The following is a 25,164-nucleotide window of genomic DNA, read 5'->3' on the forward strand; positions in this document are numbered from 1 at the left end:
CCCACATTGAAGCTGTTTCCCCAGGCCCTACAGAAGAGCTTTTTTCTCCAGTTGCTCTTGAAATAAGGAGAGATGAAATTTCAGCTCTGAATGCTTGCCTCCCCTGGAGCTGGCAGGCCAGTCACGTTTGAAATTCAGATCAGCCTTGCTTCCATTTGTAAACATGTATGGACAGTGTGGGGCTATCCATGAGCCCTCCCTGTGTATCTTGTGTTAACAGTGACCATAGCAGCCAGAATAGAAAGACCTGTCAGTGTTTATTATTCATATGCATTAGCATTTTGTATAAAGTCTTGACAGTTTGGACAGTTTTCCATTCTGCAGCTCATCACGCTACAAGGTGACCGCCAACGTGTGTCCTCTGCAACTGCCCTGGGCCCACACTCCACAGAAGAGCTACAGGCCAGCACAGAAGTAAAAGTAGCATGTCCAGGTTAAGAAGCAGCGCTTGTCCAAACTGGCTGATCAAATCAACCTCCCCTTCTAACAGAAGGATGACAAAGTAAAGCTGAGGCGGCTGCTGTTGGGCAAAGCTGAGAGAGATGCTTCTGATAGGCCCGTATCTTCTCTCATCCCACTGCCCTCTCTCAGTGTGGGAGATGACATTACCTGTCTGTTGCTGGCAGGCACTGGAGAAGAGTTCTGTCCTCAGTGTCCTGCCTTGATGATGGCTGTCCAGATGATATGATCACCATCAATCCATCACTGTCACTGGCACTGTCTCTCCAACCCATTGGCATGGCCAGCCCACATTGCTTCTTGCTTTTGCTTGTTGGGTCAGATACAAACAGGAGGAAGGCAAAGCAGGTACACAATGTTGAGACTCACAGGCATGTTTCCAGGCCTATTTCCAGGCCTACAGGGACTGGCCAATCCTCTTCTCTCCTTTCTTCTCCATCATATCTGGCCTGTTCCCATTTCCCCACTCAGAGCCGTGATAGTGTCCCCTGCAGGTGGCCACCAGCACTAAATGAGCTTGTCCTTTCCTCGCTCCAAGGATGGCATCACACTCTCAAGAGAGATAGGATACCAGCTCTAGCCTTGCTTCAATCCAGGTTTTAATAATAAAGTCTGGAGCCCCAGAAGCTCTATTTACTTTGCATCAGAGTGACACAGGGTAGACATTTTCACTGTAAATTCCAGCTCCAAGGGATATGTAGCACACGGAAGGCAACTGAACATCCATGTTGTTTGCAGGCAAAGTCAGACAGGGACAGAGATGATCTTCCTGTTGTGGCCACTGGAATCCATGGCATGTTGTATGTGAAAAGGTCATCAAGGCGTTTCCTCCCCAGTGACAGGAGGACACCAGACCTTGCTGCCAAACCCTATGGCCACAGAGTCTCAAGTGGGGTTCCCTGCAGCTGAGAACAGACATGGTTTGGTGAGTACTCATTTTCTCATGGGGTTCTTCACACCTGCATCTCCTGTCTGAGAGGAAGGGTGACTCCTAGAACTACCTGTAGCACAAATCCAAGTTGGTCTTAATAAAAACCCAGAGCCAGATATTGGGGTAAAAGCTGAAATATTAGAGAAACAGAGCAGCTAGGCACTAGATTTGTTACCTGTACCGAATCCTCAGCCTGAAAAAGCACGCAGCTCCTGTCTCCTCCCACCTTATATTTCTCTCTCTGCCCAGCCATATCACTTCCTGTCTCCCTAGTGCTGGGACTAAAGGCATGAGCCACCACTCTCTGGCTCTATTTCTCTTTTAGACTGGGTCAATCTTATGTAGCCCAGGGTGGCCTTGAACTCCTGATCTTCCTGCTCCCTCCTCGCAAGTGTTGGGATTAGCAGTATACACCACCACTGCCTAGCATCAATGGTTAATCTAATGGCTAACTCCACTCTCTGATCTTCAGGTAATCTTTATTTGTTAAAACACGTGTGCACGCACACACACACTCACACATACACACATACAATGTCACCACATATCACTGCCATGCTCTTTGCAAAGAAGTGGCACAAATAATTGTTCCAGGCCATGGCTGGTTGACAAGCTCCTTGGTTTCCATATCTTACTTGGCACTCTAAACTGTATTGTCCCTTAAATGGCTCTTCCTGAGTTGACTACAATGATAGTCACTAATATGCCCTCCTGAAATGGGGCATGGCAGTCCAGGAAACCCTACCAGTAGCTAGGCTATGGGGCCAGTTAAACAATTCTGCTAAGAAACTAAACACCTTGGCATAGGTTTGTGGAGCAGGGGCCTCCCTTAGCACATGAGGTGCTAGCCTTTCTTCAGTGGGGAACATCCTCTCTCACTGTAAGGACTTCAGAGAGTCTGAAGGAGACTGCTGTGAGAGCTGTTCTCCCTCACTCAGTCCCCACACAATGTGCTGGGCTTGCCCCAGTGGGTCCTACCACTGCCCAGTCCCTTATGTGCTCAATACCAGTGGGAACTGGGAGCCACACTCCCAGAGAGAAGTCTCAATTCTGCCTCTGCAGCCAGGTGCCACTTTCTTTTCTTCAAGGAGAAAATGAGAAGCACTAAAAGCACCCCTCCCTCCAGGCAGAGCACGAGGGTGGATGGCTGACTGAGGGCTGAGCCATGGGCCAGGATCTCCTTGATGCACCTGTTGTCAGATGCAAGCCCTAATCTAGGGACAGGGACACAATGGCCCACAGGACAAGAAGCTCTTGCAGGCTACAGTCCTGGGGGTCCTGTGTGCCAGATCCTTGCCGCATAAGAAATACAGGTGTTAGCGTTAGAAGAGGATAGAAATCTATTTTGTGGACAGTGGCTTTAGTATAACTCCCTCAAGGAGCCATATTAGGAAAGGGAGGGCGGAGACCAAGAGGGGCTGGAAGGTAACGCCAGTTGTGTGAACAGCCAAAGAGAGAGGTGACATTCTGGGGACCCCAAAGACATTTGTGTTTGCAGAACCAGCTTGAGGTCAGACTTCATTTACACAAAATGCAGAGCTAGAACCCAGGGTCACCTAGATGGCTGTGGATCAATTAGAAAATCTTTATGAACCTCCCTGGTGAAGCAATTCACTTAAGCTTGTTTGTACTTCATTTCCTCTGTGGATTTCGTCCTGATAGCAGCCTCAGGTCTTCGCACTCACCCAAATGCAGTGAAGCCAGCAGAAATGGTAGCCATGGTTCTTAAGCACTGTGGATGTATCAACTGGGCTGCTGGCTTGGATGTCTGCCTATCTCCCCCCGCCCAACCTGGCCCTCATGGATGCCTACACTCTACGAAACATTAATTCATGATTTTCTTAATATCTTATTGATTTTTCCCCTCCAAAGGCCAGAGGTTAAAAAACTCCATAAAAACGTCCTGGCAATTTATTGCTGTCCCTTTAAGACACTGCGGTAACCGCACAGCCATTTGTTTCCCCATTGTCTTTCACGTAGGGTTACAGCCCAGATGACAGATTCACCTTTTCTATGAACTTCCTCTGACCTGGCTTTTAAATATAATGTAGAAAAGAAGTACCCCAGTACTAGTCTTGAAATGTTACAGAGGCACACTATGGAAAACACTGGGGGGACCCTGGCTGTCCATCTGCACTCAGCAACCTTGGAGTGGACCACAACTCATGCAGAAGAAATATATCTATATCTATCCATATCATCTGTATCTGTGTCATCTATATCTATATGTTATCTATATAGATATATCATCCTAACTATTGTGTTATCACTACTCTGAAGGATATATTTGTTTGGCTTTTTAAAGACAATGCACCACAATATATATTTGTACTGTGGGACTTTATGTCATGTTTTCCTCTTCTTAGGAAATAGAGGTGGAGGCCAGTAGGCTGCATCAGACCCACCAAAGCCTCCATCAGGACCCATTCCTTCCACTCCTGGCTCTGTGACCAGCTCTCTACCTGTTAATTTTGTGGCACAGATCCATGCGAAGTCCAAGGGAGCTACATGCGAATGTCACTCAAATCCTGAAAGTTGGGAGAAGAAAATCACAAAGTAATAGCTGGAAAATGGAAAGGGTTTTGCAGTTCCTGAAAAAGCGTTTGTTACTGTGATCACTGTACTAAGCAGGTAGAGAACCGGATGTTCTTTACATTGCATTAGTTAGCTACAATAGGCAAAGACCTGAGGGTTTCAATTAAACTGACAGGGAAGGTAAATAGTCTCCTGTTTCCAGTTTGCATCCCTCAATGTGTAGTATAGCTCCCTGGTCACAAGGACCCCTCCTCTGAGCACAGACACACATGCAGCTGTTCTGCCCGGCGCCAAGGAGAGTGAAGAACTTGGCCAGTAGGGTAGATGTAGGCTTTCTGTTTCTTTTTAACTCCTCAAACTGAGACATGAACTGAGCAAATCTTAGGGAAATGAAAAAAGAAGGACATTTTCTAATGCTGTGACTTCTTTTTTTTTTTTTTATTGTCCTCGGATAGAGGACATATCAGATATTAAACTGATAAGAACAGATACTACACTTGATCTTAGCCAAAAGGCCAAGAAGCAATGATGCTGTGACTTCTAAATGGAAGTGGATACTTGGGCAGAGTTCTTTTTGCACAGGTTTCAACTTAGATCTACCAACCAGAGCACTAATGAGCTCTGCCCTCTCATTCAGTAACCTAGGACTTGGAGGTAATGGGCAGCAGGGGCATTTCCTCCCCATCCTGAATGCATGCCCCTGCATGAAAACTACACATCTCTTCTAGAACTAGCTGGACTCCCTGAAGCTTGTGTGTGGACAAAGTCACTGCTCCAGGCACTGTGTGACTTGGGCATTTGCTGAGCTGTTCTGCCTGAAAATATGCTCAAAGGTCCCATAACCGGAAACATCATGTTCTACTGGGCTTAATATTCTAGCAGCAATCCCAGTTGGAAGCCATTGGTACTCCAAGGAGTGTGTGTGTGTGTGTGTGTGTGTGTGTGTGTGTGTGTGTGTGTGTATGAGTGTGTGTACCCTCACAAGTGTGTGCATGCAGGAGGCCAGAGATTAACATCAGTATCCCCCAGAATGCCTTTCACCTTGTTTTGCTTGTTTTTTTTTTTTTGAGCTCTCTCTCTCTCTCTCTCTCTCTCTCTCTCTCTCTCTCTCTCTCTCTCCCTTCCTTCCCTCCCTCACCTTCTCACTTTTACCTAGAACTCATTTATCTCATTGGCTAGACTACCTAGCCATAGAGAGCCAGGGATTTCCCTGTCTTTGTATCTGCCTCCTTAACATCGAGATTACAAACACATACCACTATGCCTGGCTTTTGCATAGGTTTGGGGGATTGAACTCTTTAGCACCCGAGCTATCTCCCCAGCCTGTACTCTAAGGTTTCATGGTGTGCTCGTCCTATCTAATTGAAATGACCTTTCTTCTTTACTTTTAATTTTAAGTAGAACAGAAATAACAGATTTTGTTGTGACGTTTGTCATGTGTGTACTGTTGAGCTTTGCTCATGTGCTCCTTGTTGCCCTCACTTAGCTCCCCCTCCCCTGCAGTCAAGCAGCCTTAAGTAATACCTTACTTTTGTAATGAAGTGCAGCATGCTAAAGACAACTGGCTTTTCTTATAGCCTCAGGCTGTGGCCACACACTCAGTGCACACAGAGATCAGAGAAATGTGGCCCTTGCACAAAGGATCATGCCAGAGAACAGGCACCACCACATCTGTGATCCGGCTTGCACTTCCTAACTTTCCCCTGAGCTTGGGTTTAACCTCTGAACAATGAGGGGGCTGACCAGGAAACACCGCCCAGAGCTGCTCTGAAGGTGTCACCTCACAGAAGGGGAACCTGAAGATGGTGGACACTGACATTAGGGCTGCCGCTCACCTCCTCTGTGTGATCTGCTTATAGGAGCCATTCCCTTAGTTGAGCAAAGATAGCTGCAAGTACCCGATAGGCAAAGTCTCACACTATAGAAACCTCCTGGGCAAGGAGTCAGGTGGCCTGATCACCCCAGCCTCTCAAGACAGCCCCATGTCCTCAAAGCCCATCGGCTTTGAAATGGTGGTAACACTGCTATCTGCTTCTTACATATGACTTTGCCAAGAGGGAGAGAGATGCCTAAACACATGAGTCCCTAAATCTTGAAGACCACAGAGACCCAGAGAAGGCAGGACTTGAAGCCATGGGCACAGAATACTCGGATGCCACAGGGCTGTTCAATCAATGCCTGCAAAACATACTTGTTCATTGATGGGGAAATCACCAAGCCTGAGAATAGGCAGGAATTTATGGATTGTGAAATTATTAATGGGATAGGATAATTTGAAAGACTGCTGAGTGCTACATAGTGGGAATCTAAGATATAATGGTACCATTGCCAAAAAACATACTATACTCTCATATGCAACCTTTTAAAGGGATAACACGGAATAACAGACCATGATAAATGAAGACCACATGAGAACAGGAATAGGCAGAGTGCTGGAGAGGTCTCCAGAAATCCACAATGATATATCCTGTGTAGACTGCTGGCAGTGGTCGAGAGAAAGCCTGATCTGACCTAGTCTGGTGATCAGATGGCCAAACACCCTAACAGTCGTGCTGGAACTCTCATCCAATAACTGATGGAAGTAGATGCAGAGATCCTAGGCCAGGCCCCAGGTGGAGCTCCAGGTGTCCAATTGTCAAGAAGGAGGAGGGACTGCAAGAGTGTGAATTGTTGAATCCAAGATTGCAAAAAGCACACACACACACACACACACACACACACACACACACACACACACACACAATCTGTCTAAATTGGGATAATACCAAGGTGAGATGTGGGGAGTGTGTGAGGAGACTTGGGCAAACCTGAGACTTAAAACGGTACTTCCTTGTTTTAAGCTGCCTGAAGTTGAGTCCTGTGTCTCTGAAACTCGGGAGTTGAACACCTGGAGCCTGTGCCCAGTGACTGCAGCCACCATCATGCAAGAAAATGAATTAATTGAATCACACAGTAAGTATCCTGGGCATTGTTTGGTTTGTCATGAGAAAGTAGAGAGGCTCACAAATGTTCAAAGAAGGAAAGAAAGAAGAAAAGAAGATGAGTCTGAAGGTTAAACCATAAACATTGCCATGCTAAAAAAAACCAGATAAACAGCTTTCAAGATGCAAGTTGATTGAGGATAGAAACTGCAAATGAAAGATGATGGAGAAACTTCCCAGGGGGCAGTGCCTGCCTCTCTGCTGGACCATCCAGAAAAGCACTTTGTCACAGGATTCAGCAAAAGCAAACACTGAAGGCTCGAAAATGGGAAGTCTCTCTGCCCAAAGTCTGTACCCAGGGAAAAACAGGAGCATCCGGAGTTATTCACACAGTGAGGATAGGGAAAAAACACCAGAGAATGGTCATTGAAGTTTTGTTTATTAATGGTTATTGTTTTTTAGTGATTTTTTATAAGAAAGTCACTTAAAATTATGAGGTTTAATTAGTTCAATGGATCTACACCTCAGGAAGACGCATGAAACACACCCTGAGCTGATAACCACCCTGTGTCTGCTGACAGTGATGTAAATAGAATCCATGATCTCCACTACATCTTGTAAAGAGACAATACTAAATGAGCATGGATAAGTTGGGCCTTGTGACTCTAGGAGTTACTTACATAACTTACGTAACACAAGGTTACTTGTGGAAATAATTCATGGTTACAGATAGTCTTGAAAGTGGGGGCGGCTTGGGTGTAAATGAGATGTCTCTGGTTTGACAGCAGTTTCCTGCAAATAGTGCCTGGTAATTAATAAAAATTACAAAACCATTGTTGTGATGTTTCTGGGCTCCACTAAATACCCTAACATATGCAATCATTACAATGTAAATAAATAATAAATATTTTTAAAACCACACTTCAGCACCATCAAAAACATAATCACACCGAATTTTAATTTTTAATAAAAAAAATCTAAAGCTTAAAATCAGAGAACAACAAAAATTAAGTATGTGCAAAAATGCCACCAGGAACCTGCTGCTTTCTGTGCTGATTAAAAGGTAAAGAAAAGGGAATAGGGAGTCTCAACAGGTAAAAGGCTTGCTGCATAGACAGAAAGGCCTCAGTTTGGATTCCTAATACCCATGTAAAACTTGGGTATGGGGTTACACACCTAGAGGTGGAAACCAGCAGGTTCTGAGGCTCACTGGACAGCCAGCCAAGCCCAAAGAGCAAGCCTGAGGTTCTGTGGGAGACTCTCAGAACAGTAATGAGGAGAACAATTGAGGAAGACGTCCTGCTGTCAACCTCAAGTCATCATACACATGGGCACAGGCCAGCACACCCACACATACCCAAATACCACATACTTACATCTACACAAAAAAATAAATAAATAAAAATAAGACAAAGAAAATTCCTCAAGTTAGATGAATCAATTGAACTTGACTGGTCTTAGTTTCCTTATTATTATTATTATTATTATTATTATTATTATTATTACTATTATTATTATTATTTGTTTTAATTTTATACATCAGCCATGGGTTCCCCTGTCCTCCCCCCTCCCGCCCCCACCCTCACCTTCCCTCCAGCCCCTCCCCTCCATTCCCATGTCCTGCAGGACCAAGACACTCCTGGGGACTCATTAAACCTGGTAGATTCAGTACAGGCAGGTCCAGTCCCCTCCTTCCAGGCTGAGCATGTGTCCCTGTGTAAGCCCAAGGTTCCAAACAGCCAGCTCATGTACCAAGGACAGGTCCTGGTGCCACAGCCTGGATGCCTCCCAAACAGATCAAGCTATTCAATTGTCTCACTTATCCAGAGAGCCTGATCCAGCTGGGGGCTCCACAGCCTTTGGTACATAAATCATGTGCTTCCATTCAATTGGCTATTTGTCCCTGTGCTTTTTGCAATCTTGGATTCAACAATTCACACTCTTGCAGTCCCTCCTCCTTCTTGACAATTGGACACCTGGAGCTCCACCTGGGGCCTGGCCTAGGATCTCTGCATCTACTTTCCATCAGTTATTGGATGAGAGTTCCAGCACGACTGTTAGGGTGCTTAGTCATCTGATCACCAGACTAGGTCAGATCAGGCCTTCCCTCGACCACTGCCAGCAGTCTACACAGGATATATCATTGTGGATTTCTGGAGACCTCTCCAGCACTCTGCTTATTCCTGTTCTCATGTGGTCTTCATTTATCATGGTCTGTTATTCCGTGTTCTCCCTTTCTGTTCTTGATCCAGCTGGGATCTCCTGCTCCCCTAAGCTCTCTTTCCCTCAAATCTTGCCCTTCATTACTCCCACTGTTGTCTAGGTTGTTCATGTAGATCTCATCCATTTCTCTGTCATTGGGTGATCCCTGGGTCTTTCCTAGGGTCCTGTTTTCTAGGTAGCCTCCCTGGAGTTGTGTAGCAGTCTAGTCATCTTTGTTTTACATCTAGTATCCTCCTATGAGTCAGTACATACCATGTTTGTCCTTCTGAGTCTGGGTTACCTCACTCAGGATGATTTTTTCTAGATCCATCCATTTGCCTGCAAACCTCATGATGTCATTGTTTTTCTCTGCTGACTAGTACTCCATTGTGTATATGTACCATATTTTCTTTATCCATTCTTCAGTTGAAGGGCATCTTGGTTGTTTCCAGGTTCTGGCTATTACAAACAATGCTGATATGAACATAGCTGAGCAAATGCCCTTGTGGAATCCATCTCCCCCAAGACCCAGCTGTAGCATTCTTGGGCATATACCCAAGGAATGCTCAATCATACCACAAGTTTCGGTAGTTTTTGTCATGCCCTTTGCATTCTAAACTCTGGGGAATCATGGGGATTACTCAGGGCAATTGTAACTTCTTTCATGCTTTTTAATGAAATAGAAACACAGTGGTTTTTCTGAGCTTTCTTAGTAAACTCTCTGCAGTCTTAGCTGTGGGCTTTTCAGTGGTTAAAAAGGAGATGAGTTCCTGAAACACACTTTCCACAGGGCAACCCTTCAGATGTGATGAATGCAGCGTCTGATTCTATAATTCAGCCCTAGCCTTTTCCATGAGGTGTTTGGAGGCCACCTGGTTTCAAACACATTCCCATTGCTGTAGACACTGTGCCAAAAGCTCAGTCTTATGACCAAGGATAATAACATCTGTGCCATTGGCTGCTACTTACTTTCAGAGCTGGCTTTAACAACTGGTGAAGGTTTTGGTTACATTGCATCTTATTCTTCCTACGTCAGTTACTAATGGCAACATTGTCAATGGCAGTATACTTTTCAGAGTGATACACTCCTCAATGAACACCACTTGTTGGGGCCTGCACTTGGCACTGTACCCACAGAGATGAGAGCTGGCCTTACAGAGCAGAGCTGATATCCCCCAAGGGGCTTCCTTGCCTGGTTAATGATATGGAATCCAGGTGGGGCTCTAGTCAATCAACAAGGGTTGGGGGCATCTGAACACCTCAGCTCCCTTTGTTGCCTGCTGCTGGGATCGGCTTTCAAGTAAGAGGCCAAAGTACCCAGGGCCCTCCTCCTCACCTGATTCTGTCTGAGTTCCAATAAGAGCCTGGACGGCAGAAGCGCATTTGGGAAAGAGCGAGACTCATGGTGTGAGTGAAATGCTTGAGCAACTCATTCTTATCACTTGTAGACTGAGTCTCCCATCGATATCTGCCTATGGGAAGGTGGAGTTCAAGTATAAATATTGAATTAGGCTAATACTAATGAATATGATAAATGATAAACAAAACTATAGAATAATACACAACAAACTCGTGAGGAGCAGACAGTTCTGTGTGGTCAGCCTTTCCCACTGACAGCCATGGCTGGAGAGCTTGAGGCCAAACACTGTAACTGGATTGACTATGAATCTTCTGGAAAGGTCTCAATAAGTGAAGTAACTGTTAGTAGTAGTAACAAGTGCCATCCTTGTGGGGACGTGATCATCTCAGCCACCAGGCTGGCTTCACAGAGATGTGGAAAGACAGAAACACAGGTCCTTCCCACCCCAAAATAATTATGCAAGAATTACCCAGTAGAAAGCCAAGGATGGTACCTCACATATTTAATCCCAGAACTCAGGAGGCTGAGGCATGAGGATTCTGAGTTCCAGGCCAACCTAGGTTATAGTCAGGGCCTATCTCAAAAGCAAGCAAGCAAAAATAATAGACTTGGAAGGATGCTGGGGAAAAGATAACAAATAGGAGATGGAGAGAGGACTCAGCAGTTTAAAGTGTGCATCTCTTTTGCAGAAGACCAGAGTTCTGTTCACAGCACCCATGTCAGACAGCTCATAATAGCCTGTAACTCCAGCTCTACAGGATCAGACATCTCTGGGCTCCAAAGACACCTGCACCTGTGTGCACATGCATACACATAAAGAGGCTTACTTTAAAATAAAACATACCTTTCATTAAGGCCAATTAATGCATCCCTTATCAAAATTGAGGGAAGAAGAAACATTTGAGCTGCCACTAAATTCCTACATGAATGGCAGGGATTTGGTAGTTACACAGAGTGAGGGAAATGAGCAACACAGGACAAAATAGATGGTTAACTATAAAAATATCTTATAACCAGAGCAAGGTTCATAGGAATGTATAATGATCTGAGAGTGTTTCACACAAAAGCTTGTGTGGGGCAGGGAAAGGAGATAAGGCTTCCATCTACTACAGATAGTGAGTTTGGTGAAGGTGATACTCAAGGCTTCAGTCTACTACAGAGAGTGAGTTTGTGAAGGTGATATTCAAGGGGAAAGCATGCTTCTGTGGCCCAACTTGAGATGTATTTGTCTGTTAATGTTTTACATTAAAATCTAAAGAAAAATGCCATCATCAAAAGTGGAAGGAGTCTAAAATCATCAAGAGTAATAGCAAAGGTGAGGAGCAACACTCCCAGCCCCAGAGAGAAGAGGGCCTTCCTGCCTGTTCTGGAAGTGAGCATCAGGCTGCTGGGTGATGTCAAACCAAACTCCCTGGCCAAAACTGTGGAAGCTCCTGATCTCTGTTCCATGAAATCATGCAGTCAGAAAATCTGAGCACCATTCTCTCTCTCTCTCTCTCTCTCTCTCTCTCTCTCTCTCTCTCTCTCTCTCTCTATGTACCTGATTATTATATGTGGATGTGCCTGAGTGTGACTGTGCACTCTGTGCATGACAGTATATTGTGTATTCACATCCTTCTGAAATGTGAATTATGCCAAGATTTAACATGCATTAAAGAGATCTTCTAGTCTATGCAAATGAGACTCCAAGGAAGTCTCACAACCAAGAAAAAGAAGAAGCAAGAGAGGCAGGACATGGAGGTTTAGAGGAAAACTGAGAGCTTGAAGTTTAGAAACTACCTATTAACTATTTTAGTGTATTAAAACAATGTCTTCCCTGACCTCTCCCTCGGGCTCAGTAAACACTCAGAGACATAGCTTGCCCACATGGGAGACAAGTCAGAGGGCTTGGGATTTCATGGATGAAAGGAATGAACACAGCAGAATGGTGTGAACGTGCTCGCTGATTCACATGGACACATGTTTATGTGCTGTTTACTAGTAAAGTTCAAAAACCGATTCAAGTCAGCAGCCTCACCTGCGTAAGGTACACAAGTAAGTACAGAAAAACATCAGACAGTTTCGTTTGCTGAAACTGGGTCTCTGCCCTCTGCATGGAATAAAAGCAGATCTAGCCAAACACATTACAATGAAAGCCTCAACAGCCAACCGGGATATGGACATAGTTCAAAAACACAGACAACCAGGGTGATACCATTTAGCTACCACCCAGGACATGCAAATAAACAAAAAACTCAGCATAAAATGCTGAAGACTAATAATAAAAATCACCCCAAAGCAGCAGAAACAATTACTAAAGCAAAAATGAGCACCGGGCCCTTTGAGCCCCCTGGACTGGGGAAAAGGAAGTCTTTGCACAGTGACAGAAATTCAAATTGGAGCGATAGCAGGGGCTTGGGGGGCAGGGAGGGTGGTAGGTGAGACTTTGCAAATACTGACTGTGTGGAGTGGAATACACTATGGCATTACCTATATGGAAAAAATGGGAAATGTGGGATTGCCCACCAAATGGGAGCACCTCCTTCACTGAAGGAAGGGAAAAGTTAAGGCAAACACAGATTGTGGGATACAGCAGATGCCTGTGTCAAGAAGAGTACACTTTCTTGGGTCCTGACATGAAATGCAGCAGTCATGTGTAAAGACTGTTGTCAGCAACAATCAACAATACCTGCCTGACCGAGGACTTCTCAGGGAGAAACAAAGTTTCCTTCGAAATACCCACTTCAACTAAAGCCAAAAGGCCCCAGCAAATTTGTATTGTCCTAGAGTGAGGAGAAAAGCCCAATGTCCTCACACTGATTCAGCCCCATGGTCTTGGAAGGAGCTCTGCCTCTCCCACTGTCCCTGTTCTAAGCCTTTTTTATTCCTGGTTCTCTGGATACACTTGTTCTCCCTTACACACACACACACACACACACACACACACGTATGCAATTGGCATGTCTTCTAAATTAAAAAACTAACTATGTTACACTGAGATCAGCAGGTTATGTCTAGGACAGATCTGCTGCAGGCACAGATTGAGAGAGAGAGAGACAGACAGAGAGAAGGAGAGAGAGAGAGAGAGAGAGAGAGAGAGAGAGAGAGAGAAAGAAAGAGAGAGACAGAGAGAGAGAGAAGTTTCCAGGCTGGGGAGTATCTCCAAACGTCAATTCTAACTGAGAAGTTTTCATTTTTGAGGACAGAGCCTCAGACAGATGAGGACACTCCATTCTTAACCAATGGACGCCATAGCTTCTGCTAGGCAGGCTTAGAGCCCTGGGACAGAGGGCTCTCACTCTTGGGAGGCCCACACTTGAACAAAGTTGGCTTGTACACCAACTCTTTCCTGTTTTTCCAACACTGTCATCTACTGGACAGGCACCAGGCACCAGTCATTGCACAGATCTTGACTGATTCTTGACTCCTATAGCTTCCATTGCATCCCCAATATGAAGGTGGTTGTGTGGAATGTGTCTTACTTTACAGAGCCATGGCATCCATATATTGGTTCTTCGATGAATGGCTAAGCAGCTAAAAACAAAACAGAACAAACTTGTGGACACAGAGACTCTCTCTAATTGACCTCACAAGTCCTGAATGAAATCACACTGGCACATTCAGGTCTCAGTAGTATTTACACAGGAAAATTGACCAGGGATAGTCTACCTACAAAAGGCACCTTCTTGCAGGACAATATTATTTTGAATTATTTAAGAAAGAAATTACATATGAAGATATATTTACATTTGCATTGATTTTAGCTTCTTAGAAATTCTACTTTCACATGTGGTTGAATTAATTACAGGATTCTGTTCCTCTCCTTTCTATTTAAATTTCCGGTCTCAGAAATCATTAACTGCTCATTTGAAATACAATTTAAGAAACAGGAATTATCTATTATGTTGGATTATGCATGTCTATTCTAGAAGGTTCTAATGAGGGAATGCATTATAATATAATAATTTAATTTCTGAATGTTGATCTCTTGACATTCTGAGGTGGATAAATAACAATTTAAATGACAGAAAGTCACACTCGCAGCTGGAAGTCACTGTCTACAGGAAGTGGGCAAGGAGCTTTCCTACCTTGCCCACTTGGGTGCGTCTGGTGTGAAAGGTGGTCTGAGTGGCACCCACAGTGTCAGTGAGGAGCTAAGCAGGTAGTTGCAAGCTGGTATTCTACCCTGGAGACCCCTGCAGTTTCTAAGTATCAATTTTCAAGACACAGGCACTTCAGGTGGGGTCAAGAGTCTCCAGTGCCCCTGAGCAGAGACCATGTCCACCCAAAGGAAGCCCATATTTTGAACATCTCTAGCTATGCTGAGCAGTGAGACAACTCTTAGGCATTCCCAGGAAAGATCTGGCACCAAGTAATCATTGATTTCCCTCCTTGGTTTGCCTCCCTCCCCCAAGTTCAAATCCTTCCCATATTCTGACCATGCCCACTGCTGGGAATACTCTGCCACCAGTCTTACTGTCTGATTCAAGATCCCTCTAGCTGTCACCTCCTGCAGAGCACAGTCACTCGGTGGATCTAAGGTAATATTCTGGATTACATGCCAGCACCAGTGGTTTACATCCGGAGGAAACTTAGGTGCCCTTCACCTACACTCACCTTACTCTGCTGGGCCGGCACTGCTCCTGTCGGCCAGATGTGCCCTCCTCAGCATCCACGAAGCCTCCCTTCCCTCTCTTCGTCTCATCTATGTCCTTCTTCAGTTGTCCCTCCAACTTCAGCTCCACCAATTTGTAAATTCACGATTTCACCTTCAAAATTATCTTGGTTTCGTCATTGTTGTGCAGCTATTGCTCTCTTAAAACATTCCTTCCTTGTCCTGGAGAGGTGGCTCAGTGGATAAGATGATTTGTTCTTGAAAAAGACCCAGGTTCAAATCCATCATCCATATGGTGACTCACAAACAGGTCCAGGGGATCCAATGCCCCCTTCTGACCTCTGCAGTTTCCAGACACATACATGGTACATGGTCATACCTCCCGATAAAACACTAATATGTAAAATAAAGTTCAAAAAATATAAAAATAAAAAATGTTTCCTAGGGATAAAGGGAAGGTCATAAGTCTTGGGAAGCTAATAAAATTTACAAGGCCCACAAAACTCAGAAAGTGAGTCCAGGCCTTCCCACCAAGGTTATCAATAAGTCATTGCTGTCAAGAGAGGACTTTCTCCAGTGGTGTTGCCTGCCAATCACACAGGGGGCTCTGGGGACACAGTTTTTATGAAGAGGTGGGCTTCACAGTGAGGCATCTGCTTGGAGTCACTCATTCTCCTGTAAATCCACACCCATGTTTGTGTAAACAGCCCTAGTGAACCTGCTGGTTCACCAAGCTAGCCTTGAAGGAATCCCTTGGTCTGTCTTTGACACCATATGTTTGATGAAGAGATTTTTTTTTTGTTCACATATCTCAGGAAAGACCACACAATGGCCATTATCTAATGTTGCAGAATATTATTTTAAGGTGTGTTACTTTTGTTTATGTTGCGTTTGTTTAACTCTGTGAAGCTGTGTTACTGTGCCTGTCTAAAACACCTGATGGTCTCATAAAGAGCTGAATAGCCAATAGTGAGGCAGGAGAGAGAAATAGGCGGGGCTGACAGGCAGAGAGGATATACAAAAGGAGAAATCTGGGAGGAGGAAGAAGCAGCAGAAGGAGTCAGAGAAGGAGGAAGACCACAGCAGGAACCAGCCCCCAGCTATACAGCAAGCCACAGAGTAAGAGAAAGGTTTACAGAAGTAAGAGAATAGGAAAAGCCCAGAAGCAAAAGATAGATGGGTTAATTTAAAGTTAAGAAAAGCTGGCTAGAAATGAGCCAAGTGAAGGCCGACATTCACAATTAAGAATATAAGCCTCCATGTGTGATTTATTTGGGAGCTGGGTGGCAGGCCCCCCAAAAGAGTAAAAACAACCAACAACAGTCTGACCCATGACTTCAGAATAGGATGCCCAGAGAACTAAGGAAAACAAATGGAGGGTGTGCAAGAGACAGATGGTTTATTGAGACCACCCAACAGAAGGCAGTTGTTTTGGTAGGGGCTAGATGGGACCCAAGTAGGTGGAGCAGGATTCATTCATCCACAGTGTAGCTAAGGTCCAGGAGCAGTTGCTGAGCCCAGAGTGATCTCCCTTCTCCATGGTTGTCTATGGTTATGGTTTCTATTGCTGTGAAGAGACACCATGACCACAGCAACTCTTTTTTTTTTTTTTTTTTAGCAACATTTTTAAAGGATAACATCCCATTGGGGCTGGCTTACAGTTTCTGAGGTTTAGTCCATTATCATCATGGCAGGACATGACAGCATGCAGGCAGACAGAGTGCTGGAGAAGGAGCTCAGCATTCTACATGTTGATCTGCAGGCAACAGGAAGTGAACTGTGTCACTGGGTGTGGCTTGAGCTATAGGAAACCTCAAAGCCTGCTCGCACAGCGACACACTTCCTCCAAGAAGGCCACACCTACTACAACAAAACCATACCTCCCAACAGTGCCACTCCCTATCGGGGAGCTTTTGTTTGAAACCACCACAGTGGTGCTCCTCAAGCCCTCAGTTCAAGGTCAGGAAGCTGCAGGCTTGTCGGGCAGATATACCTTTCCCAGAGCCTCGCTCTGAATCTCTTGACATTAAGGGAGACGTTCCACAGGTTAAGCAGCATACATAGTGACAGCATTATCATGTCATTGTTGGCAATGACATCACTAGTTCAACTAGCATTCCTGGGAGCAGCTGGCTCAGTGGGAGGCTGTCACCAATGTCTTGTCTATGAAACTTTTGCCCCAATTTCCAACGTGGGTAAAAGGAGTCAGAGGCCCTCCAGAGAGCCTGTATACACTCTCTGCTTCCTTCCACTACTCCCATGACTTGTCAAGAGTCTCAGTGACAAGTGTGCATGAGAACACGGTAGCTGACACTGTCACTGTTATTCTCAGAGATTTTTCACTCCTCCTTGACATATCTGCCTCTAATGAGGAAGCCCTAACCCCAGGGCCCTCACTTGCAAAGAGGGTCATGGGAGGTGTTATTGAGGTACACTGAGGTCACAGGGTAGGCCTCAAAGCCACATGACTTGTGTCCCCATAAGAAGACAGATGCATGAGGGGCTAGAAAGATGGCCCAGTTGGTAAAGTGATTGCTCCAAGGCATGAGGATTTGAGTTTGAGTCCATATAACACATATTAAAAAAAAAAGTCAGAGTGTGGTGACACATGTTTGCAATGCCAGAGACGAAACAAGAGGATTCCTGGGACTCACTGCCAGCCTAACTAACATACTTTGTGCATTCCAGGTCCATGAGAGACCCGGTCTCAACCGCAACAAACCAAAGCAAACAAACTTAAGGTGCCTGAGGAACGATGCCTCCACATGCACTGCACTCACATAAGTGTGAACATGCACATCACATGCACCTATAGACACATGAACATGTACACATACTCATGTACACACAGATAAGGAGACAGAGACATAAAATTGGAGGGGCCACATAAAATTCCTATGGACACAGGAAGGCCTACCACTGTCCCTGTGAGCACAGGAAGGCACTTAGTATCAGATTTCAGTTTCTAGAACAAGCAGGAGACAAAGGTCTTCACATTGTGCAAGCCTAGCAGCAGCAGTCAGAACAATAATGTTCCCGGATTCAAAACGACAAAGATGTCTAAACCTCCACTCAAGGAAAGTTCTGCCTGACTTCAATTAGTTACAAGACATTCTAGAGAGAAAAGTCATGTAATTTTGTGTCTATTCTGGGACCTCTTTACCTTGATAAAGCTCAATATGACTCAAGATTCCTTTCCTCCCCCTGTACCTGGGGCAATGCACAGCTTCAAGATACTGCTCTTTGAGGAGATGTGGCTTCTGCTGATGAGTTTCTCTGTGACCATACTACTAGGAAGATGTCATGGATGGCATGCCTCCTTAGTGGAGGCTGGTCGGGTTATCTAGGCCCCAAGATGAACCTTTCTGAGTGCAAGCCTACTCTCTGCCCTCTCTAATCCAAGGGTGAAAGTGGTATGCCCTACAGTCGTAGGGAAGCAAAGCTCGAGGTAGAGGACCACAAAGGGCTGTTGGCTGTGCAGCCTTTACTATCTGCATATTTATTTCAGCTCTTAAATGAAATCCAATTTGAGGCTATTAATATTAATGCACTGAGATAATTCTGATGATGAATTAATAAAACACTTGGCCTCTCTCTGTGCTGTTTGCTCAGACATTTAATGATGCTCTTAACTGGGAAGAGAGAAGGGCAGAGCAGGGTCCACCTGGAGCCTGGGAATCAACTCACTTCATTGTTCTGGGCTTGCTGCTTTAAGGGCAATCGATGCTATCGATCTGAGAAATGTATCCACTCGATCTCCACATCATGTGACAACTAATGCCCAGATTTCCCAAGCATCACATGAATACAGTATTCCAGCAAGGTCCTACATTTACTAATAAATTAGATGCTAAATGAAATTTGGTCCCCTCTCATTGCTTGATCCCATGCAATAATGCTTTCTACTGGTACTAACACGGGCTGGGACTGTTACAGGTCAGTGATGGGCACCTTGTTAGAAATCCAGAAACGGTCTCCTCTGCGGACACGGATTGACTAGCACAACAGATGCCATCCCTGGGCCAACCTCTCTGCTCTTCCAGGAACAGCTCTAGGTTGTTGGTGTTTTGTTATTTGAATAATGATAATTTCCTGGCCACGGTAAACCACATAAGTCATCAAAAGGCCAATTTAACTCCAATTAACTTAACTAGATTCAGTACTAAACTTGAATTGGATATACTTTTCCTGCAGTAGCCACCCAGCAAATACTTTTTAAAGTCCTTTAATTGGGCCATTTTCTCAGTTGCTTAGAAGTAGCACCAACAATCTACTGTCTTATGTGCCCTGCCTCAAACACACACACACACACACACACACACACACACACACACTGGAGCCTTCCCTGTCCATTGTACATCTTGGCACTCCAGTCGAAAGGAGGAGACTTCATCCCTGGAGTTGAGATCTACCCTGGAAGTCACTAAAGAAGACAAACAAGAAGAAAGGAGGAGACTCAAGGCTGTGATGTATTTTAAAAGTAAAATTGCTGAATAGGTGAAGTGCTCACCAAAACAGCATGTGGTCTGAGTTCATCTGCAGAGCAGACACTTCATTATAAAGCCCACTGGAGGCTTGAGGAGAGTCTGTGTGGCAGGGCGGATTTCACCATAATGGCTCACTGGGAGCTCCAAGCATCTGTTAAAGAGAATGCGACACTTCACGACAGTGTTCACCAGCCTGCATCTGTTCTGCGCACAGGGTGGTAGCTTGCCTAACCTCTCTGCTGTGAAATATAAGTGAACTAAGTTTTAGTCATTGGTGGACACACAGGTCTGGGAAAGCAAGCATTATGGAATTGGAAGCAGGTACTTCCAGGAGCTGTGACAGGTGCTTCCAGGTACGTCCTCATTCCAGGGCAAGTTTTGGGAGATGTCACCCACAATGCTGACTCACAAAAGGTGGTTGTGAGAATGCTCTCAGATCAGCACACTGCAACATGCTTTGAAGAGAACGTTGTACTAATTGCATTGACATGCATCAGGCTCCTGACTCAGGACCCAACCTGTACACATGTCCATCTCCATGTGTGTATGTGTGCACATTATTCTGTTTTACCTACTTTTATATATATATATATATATATATATATATATATATATATATATATATATATATATATATATATATATATATATAAAGTGTCTATATACTATACATAGCCTTGCAGCAAGGAAATTGCAATTATAATGTTGTGAGCTTTATTAAGCATTTAATCTTTGTAACACCTGCTTTTCATTATTGTGATAGGACACTTTTTGTTGTCTTACAAATGTAGCTATAACTCAACTTTAGAAAATCCTATGTGGCATAAAGTACTAAAAATATTCACTTAGAGTTAGTGCAGAACACATACCCATCAGCCAGGACCTCTGCTACAGAGAGCTTGAGGTAAGAGACAAGCTGCCAGGCACTACTACCCCAGACACCATCAGATCTGCACCCCTGGGACCCACTATCATACCAGAGCACAGTGGGTGCTGGCAACTGAATGGATTTTCACTGCTGATCTCTTTTTCCCAGACAGTGTGTCTGCAGATTTAGAAAATAATCATCTACAATACAAGCACATGTGATTGGTCTCTAGATTATGAACAGACAGACGCCCAACAGCCCAGCACAGCCATCGAAGGCATGCACAGAGATACTAGCTCACTGGCTTTACACAGCAGTGTTGGAAAATCTAAAGAGCTGGGCTTGGTGGTAGAGCTCAGGATCCAACACACAGATTAGAAGCCCAGAGTCCCCTCACTCAGTGCCCCAGTGATCTTCACAAGAACCTCAACCTTGAAGCCCAAAGCCACCAGGGGTAGCCCTGAATGTGCAGTTCCCTCCAGACAGCTCCATCTTCCACATAGCCTGTTTAGAAAAGGTATTGCATATATCTATGAATAAATGAAGTGAGATGAAATAATAAAATATAGTAAAAGTATTCTCGACCCTCTATCACCTTCTACCACGGCTCTCCAGGTCAGATTTATGCTGCGGATGGGGAGATAGCCAGTGAAAAATGAAAAACAATTTCATATTTTAAATTTATGGGCCTGGAATGTAGTAGATCATCTTTCCTGAGCCCCGTGCATTAAATTGTCTCTAGCCTGTTTGGTATGTTCCCCATGTCACTCACACCTGTCACTCACTTTGGTTAGTGTGACTTTAGTCTTCCCGGGGCATTCCTTCCAGAAGTTGGGATACAGAATTAACTATTCCATAGGAAGCTCATCCATGAAGCCCTTCACCACCCTGGCTAGGTGGAAATGGCTCTTCTGACACACTGAGGTAATGAAAAGGATGGGACACTGTGTCTAAATCAACCAGACTGGACACAGTGTCAAAGCCTTTGGCTGAACACAGACTGACTCAGTTCTCCCCATGATATCTTGGGTCTGGAGCGCTTCTCCGCCACAAGAGGGAGCGACCCAATAGAACAGAGGAAAGCTTTTGGGTGGGTGATCTTGACTGGGCTACGGGCAAAACCTAGAAAAGATTTTTTTTTAATCGAGATTCTCTACAGCAGCCCTCTCCAAATGCCAGTATCCATCACTGCTGACTGGATCGATCGCTGTGTTTTGGCCCCAGTCTCCTGCGAGAGATGGCATTCCATCAGTGATAGACGAATATCACAGTTAAGCAAAGTATCCAGCCAGACCCAGTAACATTTTTATTGATTTTTGTTGTGCAAATAATGTCTTTTTGGGCTGAATAAATGGCTTTGAGCCAAACAGTCATTGTTTATGATTCCAAAATGCAATAAAGGGACAGGAAATATATTATAGCCCATGTCTCAAGGCACACACTATAATCATCCTTTGGTGGTAAAAAAAAAAACCACCCATCTGCAGCCGGAGTGCATATTTATCCCTGCTTAAAGGTGCCTTTAGGACTTGCAAATCTCACACAGAATGTCCTGTTAGGAAACTGATGGCATTGCCCTTTCACCTATTGAATAACTACTAGAAAACCAAGCAAAAAAGTAAGCACTATATTTCTTCAATCAATACAAAGAAAACAGTTTATTACAGTCCTTTCAAATGAAATATCAAAGTTTCCAAAACAGTATTCACTCACTCTGAAAGAAAACATCAAGAATCTCCCTGACTGTATCAAAGGTTATAAAATCAGAAAATATTTCAAGAAAGTTTCTTATTTAGACCAGACTCATTCAAAATAATTGTGGGCTGTGTCACTGGGCTGGCTTAGCAGAGAGCCGGCCACCTAAGGCCCACCCTGAGCCAAGGTTCCATATTTTGTGGATAATCATTCTAGCATCCTCTGTCCTTCAGAGAGCTCTCCTTCCAGAGGAGCCACTAAACTGCATCTCTTCACATTTCTAACAGAATCTGTAGAGGATGTGCACACAAAAATGGTGGCCATATAGTTTCCTGTGCTTGTATGCCCCCAAGATTCAGCATCACAGGGTCTGTGAGATCACCCAAAGAGCAACATTGTTAGTGTTGGGTTTACATGCAGATGAGGCCAGGGACACCTTCACTTTGAATATAATTAAGAGATGATTTCTTTAGAATTATTATTTGATCAATGTTTTCTCTTTTCAGCTATTTAAGGGTGATTCAAAGAATAAACAATGCAATTATTTTTTAAATTTACTCTTTCATCAAAACATTATCACTTTTTTAATAAACAGGTCTTAGCTTGAATCTTCAGATGTGAGTACATATCCTGGAGTAACTTCAGAAACCAGGAAAGTAAAAGGACCATTGCTGTGTAGAAACAGGGTACCAGTGGAGGGGAATAGCATGCTACAAGTGATCTGATCAGGGCAATAAGGAAAAAGGGTAGGGGCTCTAGTTCAGGATATGGGCGATAAATACAAAAGAAATGGGGAAGGAAAAAATAGCAGTAAGGATGTCTGAAAAGTCATAAGGACACATACCATTAACTATTTACCTTTTAAAAACTATAACACACTTAAGTTTATGTATAAATATATATACATTGCTTAAATAAAATTTTCTCATCTGTACTGATGGTGCTTCTCCAAAGAGCTAAGAAAAACCTTAACACCAGGCATGAGAAGCCCTCTTTGGAGTAGTTGGTCAGGACTTTCCAAGTGGCCCCCAAAACATCACAGGCTGCTATGCTCCTTGGTTGCTCCCCAGAAGTTGAAGGTAAGTCCCTATTGCTGAAGACACATGTACTTCAGACACAGGACCCAAAGCCTGTGAACTAGAACTGTCATGAGTGCCTTCTCCCCAAGGAGTAGCTTTCATGGATCAATATTTGTGTCTGGAATCATGGAATATTTGTAAGTTAACTGAGTGGAATTACAATCTTCTTTTCAGTGGTGTGTGTGTGTGTGTGTGTGTGTGTGTGTGTGTGTGTGTGTGTGTACTTTCCTACACATACATATGCACATGGAGGGCTGAGGCGAATGTCAAGTGCCTTGCTCCATTACTTTCCACTGTCCAGGCTCTTCTGCTGAATCTGGAACTTGCCACTTGGCTACTCTGGCTAGCCAACTTGTCCTGGTGATCCTATCTCCATCATCCAGGTGCTGGGATTACCGCCCAGCTGCCGTGCTGGCCTTTTTCATATGGTTGGTTACTAGGGATCCAAATGCCAGCTCCCATGCTTGCAGAGAAAGCCTTTTATCCCCCAAGCTCCCCAGCCAGATCCTGGGAGTTATTAACTTGTAATCATTTTGCCCAGCAATCTTTCATTTATCTCTGTATTAAACATCTCTCAAGTTGGGTAACTTTCTTCTTTGATATTCTGTGGTTTTAGTTCATCTGTTTCAGTGGATATTGTAATCACCCCATCATGCCTCCTATGCTCTCTGGTGTGAACACAGCCCAGCTACCACTCTTGTATCATGAAGTAACTTACCCCATTGTCCTGTAGTTATGTGTCTGATTTAACTTGCTTCTAGAAGAAACAGTCTTTGTTCTTCTCTTGAGTTTCCTAATAAACAATTCCTAATTTTAAAAAAAATCATATTTAGGAAACTGGTTGACCTCATGTCTTGCTTTCAAAGATGTTCAGTTTTGCTGTGCTAAAGACTAGACCTGGGAGATCCTGTTCTAACCTCTAATGACAGTCTATTAACAGACTGTAGACATGCAGGGTCTTTCCCAGACAACAATAATTGTTTTGTGTTCCCCTCTGAGCCTGTAGGCTGGTGTGTGCAGGTGAGAGAAAAGGATCATTTTGAGTTTCTGCTTCAGAAGCACAAGAAGATCACAACAGCTCAGGAAATCTAGAAATGGTGTCCAACATACTGCCCTCCAGGACTGCTTTCTAGAACTTTCCAAATGGCACATCTGGCTTTTCTGTGCTCTGATATCGGCTGTCTGTGTCCCTCATGGCTCAGTTAGATGCTCAAGATGGGTGAGAACAGGGTTAGGTGAATTACAGCTCAGCATGTTGCCTTCAAAAGGGCCATGCCTGCTCATTTGTGTTTGACTGAATATAACCTGATGCGTACATGTGAGTGCTTGTCATGTACTGCCTCAGCATGAAGGACGCTTACAACTGGGCAGCCCAGCATAGTGGGCCTTCAATATTCCCCAGGATCCCTCCCTGACCTTACCTCTATAATGGAGTGGGCACAGTTGCCTGGACGGTGTGATCTTAGTACACAGACAGGAAATAGGCAGCCTCTGATGTTGACAAATGGCCAGCCTTAGGCACTACAATACTGCCGTGGTCTTCACGAGTCTCTAAGTAAGGCAGGATGGAAAGGATGGAAAGAAGCTCTTCCTTGCACAAGGGATCACCATGGAACCTTCCCCACATTTAGTATCAAAGTCCAGAAATTCACCTGCCCTAAGCCCAGCCTACATGCTAGACCGAAATGGCAACACAAAAATACCTATGTGTTCTGGTGCACCTACAAGCTCAATATGTGCAGGTCTGAAAATAAACCCCACTGCCTTTCTTATCAGAAAGGCTGAAAAGCACTGAGCTGGAGTCACCTCAAGTGTTTAGCCAGCTGAAAAGGAAAACAAAGAACAGGTGCTCTGAATCTGAAGAAGCGGCACACACCTTCCTGATACAGTGTCTTAGGCCAGCATGTGGATTTGACAGCATCCATTAGATGTCTAGGAAAGTCCTCATTAGCTAAGGGCACCTTTAGTATACCAACACTCACCTTACCTCCAACATTTGCCCACACACTATGCATGCATATACAACTACGTGC

The 25,164-nt window shown here is 44.4% G+C and overlaps 1 non-coding gene across 1 annotated transcript; it reads right to left on the reverse strand.

Annotated features, from left to right (window-relative positions):
* Positions 1–4,267: 4,267 nt before the first annotated feature.
* LOC118596590 lies at positions 4,268–4,452 on the reverse strand. Its single transcript, XR_004946706.1, has one exon. It is a non-coding gene; the product is annotated as a U2 spliceosomal RNA (small nuclear RNA).
* Positions 4,453–25,164: the final 20,712 nt, after the last annotated feature.

The sequence above is a fragment of the Onychomys torridus genome, chromosome 15, assembly GCF_903995425.1.
Source record: "Onychomys torridus chromosome 15, mOncTor1.1, whole genome shotgun sequence".
Taxonomy (NCBI): Eukaryota; Metazoa; Chordata; class Mammalia; order Rodentia; family Cricetidae; genus Onychomys; species Onychomys torridus.